Below are 14,394 nucleotides of genomic sequence, written 5' to 3'. Positions count from 1 at the left end.
CGCGGTCCCAGACCGGCTCTTTTTCTCGCATTTCAAGCCAAAAAGCGCTAAATTTATTCAAATTAACCGGTCTGCCGATGAACATCGCATGTGGACTTTGCACCGGTTTCCAGAACTCATCCAGTTGCGGTGCTTTCGATCATCCCGTCTCCAGAGTTATCTCATGAAACTGAAAACACGTGATCCCGGAACGTGACGTCTTCACCGGGCAGGATCCGTCTGGACACACTCTGTCGCGCGCGCGCGCACTTTGTCCGCGCGGTGGAATGTCTCCAACGCGCGGTGCGCAGTTATGAACTTGATAAGTTTACAATATTTTTGCGCGTATCATCGCAGCAGACCGTGCTCGACACAAAGGTTACCGCTAACGCGCTGTAGTAGGCCGTCAGGTGAGGTTCTCTCGATTTAAAACTGCTTCGCGATGATTGAGATGCGAGAGGCGCTTTTAAAAGCCCGGATCGTACAATCTCCTCGGCAAGTTGTCGGAATGTCGTCGTACCGGCCATGGAGCACTAGATGGCACAGCTTGCTGCGACCAAGCTTTTACACTGGGCGTCGGCCAAAAGTCGCTCGAGATCGCGTCCGCTGATCATGGCAGCCAAGGTCAGCTGACCTAACGGTCGGGTCCAGTTGTCTGTGGCTCGCATGTGTGAAATTGCATCTAGTCGCAACAATACACCCCACTTGGCCAAGTGAGAGGTCATTACGGAGCCGGGCATGGAGTTTATGTCTCTAATGAAGGGTGATTTACATTCAGCGGTTTATGCTTTATTGCTCTCGCGATGCACTTTTACAGAGATTTTTTGAAGTGGCAGCGATTGACACTTTGGTGCAATCAAGGAGCTTTCTACCAAAACAGAGTGCCATGACTTTGAACAAGCTTTAGCGAAACCGTGAAAGCTACTTGGATGAAGTTTTTTGTTTGCTCTTTATTTGTCGGTCATTTTTTATTGTGATCAGCGGACTAGGACCACGGTTCGTTAGGTATTGAGTGCCGTACCGCCGTGTAAGACTTGGTTCAATTTATAAATATTGCTTACCGAATCACACACACGCAAAACGGACATTAGGTATAAATTCCTAATTTTTAGTATTTTTTGAACTTATGTTCTAGCTTGTCAAATTATACCTAAAAATTAGTATTTTTTTCTTCCTAAAATTTAGGATTTTTTTAGAACACTGAAGTACTTCTTAAAAATTCCTAAATTTTAGTATTTTTTTTAGTTCTAAAATTGCGATTCACGTTTTGACAAGTCAAAACAAAATAATTTCGTGGCTGTGAGTTGGTGTTCCGCAGTGCTGCTGAAAACTAAGGAACTTTGGCAAGGTAAGTTTTGTGCAGGAAGAAAAGTGGCTCTCCGGTTCTGCACGGAGAACGGAACCCGGAGCATCCTTGTTAGAGGAAGTGTGGCTCGCGTACTTGTGGAAGAGGAGGAGGAGGAGGACGGAACATTCAACTCCCGGCGGAATTAAAAAAGCCGCCACTTCCCTCTCGTGCTCTGGAGGACGGATCTCGGGACGGATATTTGCGGAAGAGCTGGAAAGGGGAAGTATAAACGGACCCCAACCGTGGAGATTGTGCGACCGTGGCGATTGTGTGAATGAAAAGTTGTATCGAGTTTGAGTTTGACGAACCAATTTTTATCTTTTTGTGATTTGGTTGGACGTTGCGGGTGTGTGTATGTATGCGTTTGTGGAAGTGTTCGCGTGTGTGGAAGTGTTCGCGCGCGCGCGCGCGTGTGTGTGTGTGTGTGTGTGTGTGTATGTGTGCTCGTGTGTGCTCGTGTGTGCTCGTGTGTTTATGAGAGACTGAAAGTGAATGGGTGGGGGTAGACGAAGAGAAAGAGAGAAAGAAAGAGAAAGTGGGAGAGAGAAGAGGAGAGGGAGAGAAAAAGTGGGAGAGAAGAGGGAATGAAAGAGAGCGAAAATGGGAAAGGGAGAGAGAAAGTAGAAAAGGGAGAGAAAGGGGGAGTTTGTGAGAGAAGGCTGGAGGGGAAGAGCGAAAGAAAATGTGGGAAAGAGATAGGGTGAGGGTAGAGGAAGAGAGAGATAGAAAGTAAGAGAGAGAGAAAGTGGGAATGAGAGGGGCAAAGATGAAGAAAGAGAGGGATAAGAGATATAGTTGGAGAGAGAGTAGGAGATGGAGAGATAGTAGGAGAGGGAGAGATAGTAGGAGAGGGAGAGATAGTAGGAGAGGGAGAGATAGTAGGAGAGGGAGAGAGATAGTAGGAGAAGGAGAGAGAGTAGGAGAGGTAGAGAGAAGGTGGGAAAGAGAGAGGTGAGAAAATATGGGAGAGAAAGAAAGGGAGAGATGGTAGGAGAGAAAGAGAAAAAGTTGAATTGAGAGAAAGGGAAGAGAGAGATAGCAGGGAACAGGAAGAGCGAGAAAATAGAAAGAGAGGGGAGAGAGAGAAAATTTTAAAAATCTCTAATTCCAAACATTTTAAAACTCCAAAAAATCTTATATTCTACAATTCCAAATATATAAAGATTAAAATGTTGAAGTTGTAAAAATATTAAAATATTAAAATAATAAAAGATTTTTAAAATAAATAAATATTGAAATATTAAAGATATATTATATAATATTATACAAAATTATAATGTTAAAATATTCAAATCATTAAATATTTATTTTAAGTACGTACATTTATGCAAAAGTTGTGTTTTATGTAAATAAAAATATTAATATCATTTAAAATTTTGTTTTTCTTCTGCCTGCATAACTCTTGGAAAATACCTAATTTAAAAATTAAAATATTGAAATATAAAAATATTAAAATATTGAAATATTAAAATATTAAAATATTAAAATATTAAAATATTAAAATATTAAAATATTAAAATTTTAAAATATTAAAATATTAAAATATTAAATATTAAAATATTAAAATATTAAAATTTTAAAATATTAAAATTTTAAAATTTTAAAATTTTAAAATATTAAAATATTAAAATTTTAAAATTTTAAAATATTAAAATATTAAAATATTAAAATATTAAAATATTAAAATATTAAAATATTTAAATATTAAAATATTAAAATATTAAAATATTAAAATATTAAAATATTAAAATATTAAAATATTAAAATATTAAAATATTAAAATATTAAAATATTAAAATATTAAAATATTAAAATATTAAAATATTAAAATATTAAAATATTAAAATATTAAAATATTAAAATATTAAAATATTAAAATATTAAAATATTAAAATATTAAAATATTAAAATATTAAAATATTAAAATATTAAAATATTAAAATATTAAAATATTAAAATATTAAAATATTAAAATATTAAAATATTAAAATATTAAAATATTAAAATATTAAAATATTAAAATATTAAAATATTAAAATATTAAAATATTAAAATATTAAAATATTAAAATATTAAAATATTAAAATATTAAAATATTAAAATATTAAAATATTAAAATATTAAAATATTAAAATATTAAAATATTAAAATATGAAAATATTAAAATATGAAAATATTAAAATATTAAATTATTAAAATATTAAAATATTAAAATATTAAAATATTTAAATATTTAAATATTTAAATATTAAAATATTAAAATATTAAAATATTAAAATATTAAAATATTAAAATATTAAAATATTAAAATATTAAAATATTAAAATATTAAAATATTAAAATATTAAAATATTAAAATATTAAAATATTAAAATATTAAAATATTAAAATATTAAAATATTAAAATATTAAAATATTAAAATATTAAAATATTAAAATATTAAAATATTAAAATATTAAAATATTAAAATATTAAAATATTAAAATATTAAAATATTAAAATATTAAAATATTAAAATATTAAAATATTAAAATATTAAAATATTAAAATATTAAAATATTAAAATATTAAAATATTAAAATATTAAAATATTTAAATATTAAAATATTAAAATATTAAAATATTAAAATATTTAAATATTAAAATATTAAAATATTAAAATATTAAAATATTAAAATATTAAAATATTAAAATATTAAAATATTAAAATATTAAAATATTAAAATATTGAAATCTCGATTAAATTTTCAAAAGGCCCTATCTGCATAGGAAACCCATGAGGGATAGGTTGTTTTGAAAATTTAATCTAGAAATATTAAAATATTGAAATATTTAACAATTAAAAAATTAAAGCATAAAAAAACCAAAATATTTATGAAAAAGATAAATTCAATATTAAAAATATAGATGCATTGAAAAAATAAAATATAATTTAAATTTTAATATTCATTTTTAGGTGAGAACATTTATGAAATAGTTGTGTTTGATATAAATAAAAATATTAATATCATATAAACTATTGTTTTCTTCTGCCTGCATATCTCTTGGATAATACCTAATTTGATCTTTGATTATTCTTAAGTATAAGTAATTTTCGATCCCTCACGTTTATAGAAAAAACCTCAAATTTAGGTATTTATGCCTAGAAATAAGGAATAAATGGTCCGCCATCTTTGATTATACCTGATTATCAGTAATTTAGGATCCCTCACTTTTCCAGAAAATACCTCAAATTTAGATTTTTATACCTAAAAATTTGGAATAATCATGGTCCGCCATCATTGATTATACCTGAATATCAGTAATTTTGGATCCCTCATTTTTTCTGAAAATACCTCAAATTTAGGTATTTATTCCTAAAAATTAGGAATAATAATGGTCCGCCATCTTTGATTATACCTGAATATCAGTAATTTTGGATCCCTCACTTTTCCAGAAAATATTGAGATATTTATGTATTTATACCTAGAAATAAGAAATAATCATGGTCCGCCATCTTGGATTACACCTGAATGTCAGTAATTTTGGATCCCTCACTTTTCCATAAAATACCTAGCAATAAGGACTAACCATGGACCGCCATCTTGGATTATACCTAAATATTAGTAATTTTGGATCCCTCACTTTTTCTGAAAATACCTCAAATTTAGGTATTTATTCCTAAAAATTAGGAATAATAATGGTCCGCCATCTTGGATTATACCTGAATATCAGTAATTTTGGATCCCTCACATTTCCATAAAATACCTCAAGTTTAGGTATTTATACCTAGCAATAAGGAATAACCATGGTCCGCCATCTTGGATTATACCTAAATATTAGTAATTTTGGATCCCTCACTTTTTCTGAAAATACCTCAAATTTAGGTATTTATTCCTAAAAATTAGGAATAATAATGGTCCGCCATCTTGGATTATACCTGAATATCAGTAATTTTGGATTTCTCACTTTTCCAGAAAATACCTCAAATTTAGGTATTTATACCTAGAAATAAGGAATCATCATGGTCCGCCATCTTGGATTATACCTAAATATCAGTAATTTTGGTTCCCTCACTTTTCCAGAAAATAACTCAAATTTAGGTATATATACCTAGAAATAAGGAATAATCATGGTCCGCCATCTTGGATTATACCTAAATATTAGTAATTTTGGATCCCTCACTTTTTCTGAAAATACCTCAAATTTAGGTATTTATTCCTAAAAATTAGGAATAATAATGGTCCGCCATCTTGGATTATACCTGAATATCAGTAATTTTGGATCCCTCACTTTTCCAGAAAATACCTCAAATTTAGGTATTTATACCTAGAAATAAGGAATAACCATGGTCCGCCATCTTGGATTATACCTAAATATAAGTAATTTTGGTCCCCTCACTTTTCCAGAAAATACCTCAAATTTAGGTATTTATGCCTAGAAATCAGGAATAATTGTGGTCCGCCATCTTGGATTCTACCTAAATATTAGTTATTTTGGATCCCAAACTTTTCCAGAAAATACCTAAAATTAAGGTATTTTGGTTCTACAATTATACCTAAAATATAGGAATTCTCGTACTAAAACGCTATTAGTAATTTTATTACTAATAGCCGATTAGTAATAAAATAACTTATTGCAGTCAGGTTCGATTATACCTAAAAATTAGGAATTTATACCTAATGTCCGTTTTGCGTGCACACACACACATATAGACGAGAGGGATTGGAGAACAATGTATGGAACGGCGAGCATGAATCAGCTGATGAGTCAAGGTTAATTGCGGTTGTTGTTATTGTTTTGAAGTGGAAAAGTTGGGCAGGTAATTTGATGAGCTGAAGTAATTGCTACTTACGAGAAGCCCTAGTAAATGTTATTGTGTGTATTGAAAAAACCAACAAAATTATGACAGTAAAAAATAACTACCCTTTCGAAAATTACTCAATTTCTGTCAAGCTACTCAGGAATGAGTTCAAGTCCATTCGTCTGGATTGGGTACATTTAACTCAGATCAGAGTGATTTTTAATCAGTTCTCCTAAAATTCTAAGGAAAAATCTCTCAAATTTCACGAATGGCATCGGATTCACGTTTTCTAAACATAATTAACAATGGAGTAAAATGTTAACATCAGTTCCAGTACAATAATAAAATCAACCGACGACGGTTTGCTGGCAAACAATTAACCCCTCCCATAGTAGCTCTTATTATTCGCCAGCTGTTTGTTTATAAATCGTCCTCGATCCTTTGACAATGTTTTGCTAATGCTTGTGAAGGTATTTTGACATTCATCATAACATCGATGTGCAAAACCTTAAAAGTGTCAAACGATAAAGTTGTACAAAACAATGAAAGAGGAGCAAAGCCAAAGTATAACCAAATAGTGCATCTTTCCTAATCGTCTCTCAAGTAAACATCAACAGTTGTCAGCTGGGGTGAGCATGAAGCACTGTTTGTTTATACATCGGCTTAAGTCCTTTAACGTTGTTTAGGGACCGTCCATAAACCACGCTTAGCTAGAAGTGTCATACCTCCAGGAGTTTCGTTGGAGTCACACACAACGAAAAAATACTGTAACTCTAAAAGTAAACTTCTTTTAAAGCAAAAGTTTGCAAAAACTATCTGGAATGAAAGTAAAACTCACCCCAATAGTCGTATTTCGTGTATTTTCTTGTTATGGAAATGTATTCCTTTTACAGAGTGGATTCGCTAAACCGATTGGAACTGCATTCGGATTAGCGAATCCGAATTCGCTTATTGGAACGATTGACAGCTGTCAAAAGCTTGAACTCAAGAAATCGAGACATTCAAAGTGAGGGTGTGTGCGTGCAACATGGAGTTAAACTTTCGAAGTGCCGTGGTAAACTTCACAGTAACTTCACAGAAAGTTTAATTCCATGTTGCAGATTTGACAGCTCAATAGAGTGAGTGAACAAATGGTTGCCCAACTGTTTGATTGTTACCAAAAAAACCACTGATAACTGTCAAAAAGGATGAACTGCAATATACAATACAATACACGCACATTCATAATCACTAAGTTTTCCGCAAAAACCGAACCTACCCAGAAATTAGTAAAGGAGGTAAATGACAGATTTGTGTTAATTTCACTAAGAATGAATTCTTAGAAACTTTAGTAAATTCCACCTAAATCTGACAGTCGCTCAATCACTTATTTCCATGTTGAAGACAACTAAGTGACTCGAAATGAGGATGTTATGTACTCTTAATTGGAATTTAATATTATTAAAATCTACAGACACCATTTTATTGAATTGACCTTAAAGTCTTAATTTTTCATCGTTTAGTGCAATTATACTAACAATTTCCTCCCGTTGTTTTCCCTTGCAATTACAGATTTCAATTTAGCACAAAAACAAACAAACAGTCAGCCAGTACCTGTGACGCTACCAGCAGTGATTTTATTCATATTTTACCTTTAAGGTAAGTGCACCAATTAACGTCTCAATGACGCACGCAATTATGGTAGCGTGCTCCCGCTGCTCAATTACCGTCTAATAGTGAATCAATTGCCGTGTTCACGTATTTATCCTGTAAATTCCCTTTCGATCATCCGATCATAATGATCCGAATGACGTCTTTCGTCAACTGCCAAACAGCGCAAACTTTGTCACGCAATTGTCAAATTTGCAGTAAATCACAACTTTGCGCAGCGAAATTAGCATTTTTTGGCAAATTTTCGTCTGTCTTTGTCATTAGCACGACTTGGGTCCATGAAATCGCCATAAAACCTGGCCAGAACGTCACGATTTCAAACTCGCGTGGGAAGTTTTCAGGTTTTAAAAAAATGCGGGAAATTTCGTTTCGAGGACGGCTACAATGCTCGCCCCGGGTTGACTCAATCGAAGTTGCGTTTGAAATCGAGCAGTTTTTGACAGTTCTCCCCGTAAAAAAAAAGTCAAAGTGCTCGAAAACATCGGACTAATGTCAAACGCGGTCAAACCCTAACCTACAAATGTTGCATTGTCAAGCAAACAAAAAAAGTCAAATTCCAATATCTCGAAACTGCTTGATTAGTTTAAGCACACACACAACCTGCCAAACTAGTCGGACCGCACCGGGGTGAAGCAACTGCAGCTGTCAGCGTCGATCGACGACAAGTGGCGTGCCAAATCTTTCCCAAAACCGTTGACTGATTTTGGAGCCGGTCAGTGCGCGCGTGCGTTACGTCACACACAGTTAAACCAGGACAAATCCCAACTACCGGTCGTGGATTTGTTTCAAACTCGTTTGACCAACTACCCTAACCTCAAACAGACTGTCAGGTACTGTTAAGTCAGAGATACACGGATGAGACATTTGTTTACGTTTTTTTCTGCAACTGTCAAATTTAACGAGAAGCACACGCCAATTTCAAAACAATCACAACTTTGGTAGTGTTTGGTCCGTTTGTCTTCGCAGTCAACCGACCTGGGGTTCGATTAGCTGTCTTGGCACCGTGACCTGCCCCCTTCTGTCGTGGCCTCCCTCGGCGGATGAAACCGGAGATTTGGCAAATGTTTTCGGTGATTTACGCTCCGTTCTCTTGCCGGGTTACCTTCGCCTGCGGAATTTTTTGCCCAATTTGTTGTGTCTGTGATATGCAGTTTATTTTTTGAAAAATTCAATGCCTGCGATGAGGCTCGCGAATTACCACATTTGGACAGTTTTGCGAGGTTGGTGCACTTTAATTAATCGTAGTTAATCGTGTAGCTTAGTATTCAAGTCTTTAATGTCTTCGAGTCTTCAGGTCTTTAGGTCTTTAAGTCTTTAGGTCGTCAATTCTTTAGGTGTTCAAGTCTTTATGTTTTAAGTATTCAGATCTTCTAGCCTTTAGGTCTTCGAGTCTTCCAATCTTCAAGCACTCAAGTCTTCATGTATTCATGTCTTTAGATCTTTAGTCTTCAGCCTTCAGATCTTCAACTCACACATTCACAAGTCTACTAGCTCTCAAGACTGCAAGCCACCAAGTCTTCTAAATCCCCATGTGATCGAGCTTGAAAGCCTTCAATGCCTCTAATTTGCACATTTTCACCACGAAAGTCACAACTGTTCAAATTGCCAGTTCCCATATCGTCAAGATCCACCGGCGGAACTCTTCAATGTTGTCAACGCTGTTGTGATCTACCCGGCGCACCCTCACGGTCGTGAGGACACTTTCTACATGGTTGCTCAACGATTCGGCGCTTCCGAGCGCGCCAACCTTGACCATCGTGTCGGGATCCGGTTGACCGATCGTCCGCGTCGCGTCACGACGGAAGCGCCCATCGAACCGTGCCAGATGCAACCAAACAGATCAACGCTGGCGGTTATTAAACGGTTCGTTGCCAGGCCCCAAGATCTAGCACCGGGGTGCTAACTGGTTTGATTACGGCCGACGTCGCAGACGTGTGTTGATTCTTCTGCAGAAATTGGTATTCCTCCGGGAATACCAGGATGTTTGCGGTGGTGACAAACGAAATCTCTCCCGGGTGAAAGATCGGATCATGATCGGAAGGTGACGTCAACGCCGGTGGCGTGACTCCTCAGATTGACCCACTGAAGCTTGACACTAATGACTTCACGGCTCGTTGGACAGTTTGCGTGACGCGGAATATCCCGACGATCGCCGACCGGAAGATCGGTGAGCCGGTCTTCGGTAGTCGATCGATCAAGCGGTGTGAGCTGGAGCAGAAAAAGAAGCTATAGTTAATAACAGGGCCAACGCGCGCGACTACCGCGAAAGGGAAAACCATGAAAGCAAAACAAAATACCAAAAGCCAAGGTCGCGGAACGTGCCGGCGGAGGCACGAATGAAATTGGACCAAGGTCGGACCGGGCCCAGACTTACTGACTGACTTCTTCATCGATGCCCATTATGACGCGTGGCCGGAGACGGTGCAGAGGATCGCGGCGCGATTTGAACCGGCCCCGAACAGCTGTGGGGTGGTGAAGTGAAAGTTGAATGGACTGAGAGGTGGCTTAAGTCACCACGAGTTAAGTCATCGATCTGAGGAAGCTGGAGATTAGGTTGCCTAATGGTTGAGTGAACTGGAGCTTGGAAAGTTACGACTTGAAGACTTGTGGACTTGAAGGTTTGTAGACTTGAAAATTTGTAGACTTGTTGAGTCGAAAACTCGAAAACTTGAAGACTTGTAGACTTGAAAATTTGTTGATTTAAAACTTGTAGATTTGTACACTTGAACACTTGAACACTTGAAGACTCAAAGATTTGTAGACTGGTATATTTGAAAACCTGAAGACTTTTAGACTTGAAAACTTGTAAGCTTGAAGATATGTAGACTTGTAGATTTGTGGATTAATGATTTTTAGATTTTGGACTTGAATTTTTGAAGACCTGAAGACTTTTAGATTTGAAGGCTTGAAGATTTGAAAACTCGCAGATTTGTAGTATGGAGCTGTGAAGTTTCTCGCAAAATTGTTCTGCCGATATCTGCTTATCGCCCAAGGTCTTCAAGGTCCACAACCATTGCTCGTACCTGATCCACCCAAATCGTCAAATCTAATCTCCCGTCCAAAACTCCCACCTGATCTTGCCAACTAAAAACCCGCCTGCACTTTGCTGGAATCTGGCCGGTCCGGTTCTCGCGCCGACGAAAACCCACAACAAAGCCTCGCAGTTCTCCGCGACCAACCGGCCCTTCCCAGGGCAGACCGCCACATAACCTCTCTCTTTCTCTAGCCGCTGGTGCTGCCCATGGCGGCGCGGTTTGGCCAAGTTGCATAACCACTTACAGCGGCGCGCGCGCCAAGGTCACTCGACTCTCTGTGTGAGTGTGTCTGGTCGTCTCTACAGATCGTTGATGCAGACTTTCAGGTTTTCCAAATAGTTAATCGAAATCGGGTGTGGACAAGAAGGTACAGAGATACTTCGAGCGACTTGAAGAATACACTGTTTGTTTATGCTTTTAACAAGAGAGGAAAACATTCCGACCTGCTGCAGTGTTGGTGGGAACAACTTGGCGAGTTCACCAACACCAACTGCTTTGGCCGTCACCGAGAAGCAATTAGCCTGGGCACCGGTTCGACAGGTTGGTGGCCCGAAATATGAAAGGTATCTCGTGGGGCAGAACTTCAAAACAGACGAAAAATACTTTTACTTTCGGCGCGATCGCGGTTAGTGGGGCAGAGCCGGAAAGTTCCCCAAGGTAGAGAGCTAAACGGTGGGACTTTAACGTCACTACAGCTGATTGGCGTAAACAACAACAGCGTTGCCGTAGGCTCTGAGAAGACCTTTCATCATCATTGTCGAATATTCTGGCGATCGGAACTTGATATGTTCGGAAGGACTGTCAAGGACGTCAGTCGAAAAGGCTGATAGTGGCTCAAGGTTTGGTCACATAACCTTTAAGCTGTCCTTTCAAAACGGAATCTGCGATCCATTAAGCTACACGTGAACAAGTTTGAAAGCTTCCGGCAGAAAAAAACGCAAAGAGGCGATGCTCAAATCGTAAACAAATGATAGTCGGTTCTACGCAGTTGGGCACCGACTTCAACCAGCTGTGTCACACGAGAAGGCGCAACTTTAAGGCCAAACCCATCAACGGGACATGAACTCTTGGTTCTACTAGAACGCCTTGTTGTAACTATCTTAAGATCAATTAAAACCTTCTGCAAGGTTCTAACCTCAACCTTTTCCCTTCTTCTTGCAGGTTTGTACCACCGGCTAATTTGACTCAACGTACTGTAAGTAAACAACTGCAGCTTGGACCATGCAAAACGGACCTTTCTAGAGCATAACCGGTCCACCACGATTCTGCACTTTGAAAGTAAATAGTTATTAGCCGGCAAACTAACGCGCGAAATTTCTCGAACGCTCCACCGGTGGCGATCCGGTTATTTAGCCTTCGAGTATGGTGCCACTGTAGAGCTGGTTATGTCGACAGAAGTTCTAGAACCTTGCCGTCCAAGAGTCCGTTGACATCGGACACCATGTTGCGTCTGTAGATGCCCAGTTGCAAGTAGGGGTTGCTGAACCCGGAACATGCTTACTCCGTCTAGGCCGCAGATCAAAGGGTTAATGTAAATGGCGTTGATTGCCATCGCGATGTAACAACACTTTCCAAAATGTAAATCGACCTGCGATTTGAGTCGTCGCATGCAAATCGGTCCAAATGCATTCGACAAATTACCGGCGATAGGTCAGAGGGGGGTTTGTGAGGAATTTGTAGAGCCCAGACGAGTGCGGAAGTGTTCGTGGGGTTACAGTTGTATTAATTTGTGAGGAGTCGATAGACGGGTTAACGGAATGACGTTGATATTCAAATGAAATTGGTGGAATTTTCCAACTGAACTAATTTAAGCGACATTGGGTCAACTGAAAGTGAAAAACACTAAATTAAGGTGCTTTGATAGGATTCCTGTAGAACACCACCCCTGGGAAATAGTCTATACCTTGGAAATAGTCTACACCTTGGACATTTCCATTTCCGGTCTATTTTCACTCAACTCTTTCATCCATTTTTCGACGAATTCCTTAATCTAATCTAATCTAATCTAATCGAACACAAGCGCAGCCAGTCCGAAGAAAGCATCCTGGAAGAACTTGTGGTTAGATTACGCCCCAAGTTCTATCTTGTCAATATTAATAATTACAGTACATCCGAGTTACCCCGAAAATGTACAGTCGACTCTCTGGCTGTCGATCTTCTCGATATCAATCATTCTCCATCAATCGATGAATTCTTCAGTCCCTTCAATCTGCATACTTCAATTATCTTCATTCCTCGATATTTTCCCTTGCTTGAAGGATCTCTTCCTCGTCGGTCCCTTGGATTCTGTTTGCTTTACAAATCTCTTCCGGTTGTCAATAATTTCACTTTCTCATGGCTTGCATAGACATTTTTGTTGGCGGAACGAAGCTTTAAAGGGTGTTTGACATTAGTTTGTTTTTGTTTGATGGACGTTGCCATAATTCTCTCCCATTGCTGGGTATCAAGAAAAAAATATTTTCAATCGAGTCTTCATTTTGCATCGTTCTGTAAACTGATTCTTTTCCTCGACGGTCCCTTGGATATTGACAACCAGAGAGTCGACTGTATAACAAAAGTTAAAGCGGCCAGGCCTACTGCGTTGCATTAACCACAGAGACAGATTCTGTGAACGGATCACATTTCACAGAATCAACAGGGAAGGAAGGTTGCGTGGACATACCGTACCAAACGATCCGAATCCCATTTTTCGACGAATTCCTTAATTTTTTTTACTTTCGTGTTCTTCCCGTGTCCTTTTTTGGTGACTTTTTTAAGTTTAAGTTGGAAAGGAGCGTCCGTGGCTGACTGGTTACGGTGTTCACTTTGTAAGCGAATGGTCCTGGGTTCGATTCCCATCTGCTCCCAACGAGAAAGTATAGGAAATATAAATCTTGAAACTCTGAACATGAACGAAAAACCAAAGTCGCTCGACTCGGGGTTCGATCCCTCGTCCTTTGGATCGGTAAACAAAAATGCTAACCACTGGGCCATCGCAACTTGGTGAGCTATAACTGGAATTAGGAATACTGTTACTACTATATACGTGCTGGGTCCTTGTCCATTTGACAAAGGTTCGGAAGTTCTAAATAACGTTTGAATCCGATTGGTGCAAACGTTCTTCAGAGCGGGGCTTGTCGATAAAGCTGAAGTACCTCGCGCTCGGCTATCCAGCGTAGAAATGGGTCACCGAAGCTCGGCAGAGCTAACACCTTCCAAATGCCTATGCGAGTTATTTGCATGTATTATAGAATGTAGATCTAAAAATACATGGAAACAACTCAATTTGTAAGAAGCGGCCGCGTGGTCCCGTTTGGTTGATTGCACACACTCACACTTTTTCAAGTTTAAGTTGGAGTTCATTGCTCATAAATTTGAGTTCATTGTAAGTGCTTATGTCAACAAATATATCTGAAAAGGTCTCATCATGAGCAAAAGACACCGATAATATTAGTAATCTAGATATAATTTTGAATCGCGTTTCAAATTCATTTTACCAGAATTTTAAGTCTATAAATTATCATAGTTCCAACTTAGCGTTACTTTATTGCAATAAGTATTTCAAAACAGTAAAATTTTCACAGAATATTGTACTTTGAACATTCTCAACGTTTTTTTT

General features: G+C 37.3%; 1 protein-coding gene across 2 annotated transcripts in view; it reads left to right on the top strand.

Annotated features, from left to right (window-relative positions):
- LOC6035052 (elongation of very long chain fatty acids protein AAEL008004) overlaps positions 1-14,394 on the top strand; it is a 109,341-nt gene that overhangs the window by 33,289 nt on the left and 61,658 nt on the right. The window contains exon 2 of one of the 2 annotated variants that reach the window (XM_038248633.1): positions 7,663-7,749. The exons of the other annotated variant lie outside the window; for it this stretch is intronic. The gene's annotated coding sequence lies outside the window, so the exon portion shown is untranslated. The remainder of the gene's footprint in view (positions 1-7,662; positions 7,750-14,394) is intronic. 2 annotated transcript variants of the gene reach the window in all.

The sequence above is a fragment of the Culex quinquefasciatus genome, chromosome 1 (assembly GCF_015732765.1).
Source record: "Culex quinquefasciatus strain JHB chromosome 1, VPISU_Cqui_1.0_pri_paternal, whole genome shotgun sequence".
Lineage (NCBI taxonomy): Eukaryota > Metazoa > Arthropoda > Insecta > Diptera > Culicidae > Culex > Culex quinquefasciatus.
The sequence above is the reverse complement of the archived record's forward strand: the minus strand, read 5'-3'. Positions and strand labels throughout refer to the sequence as shown.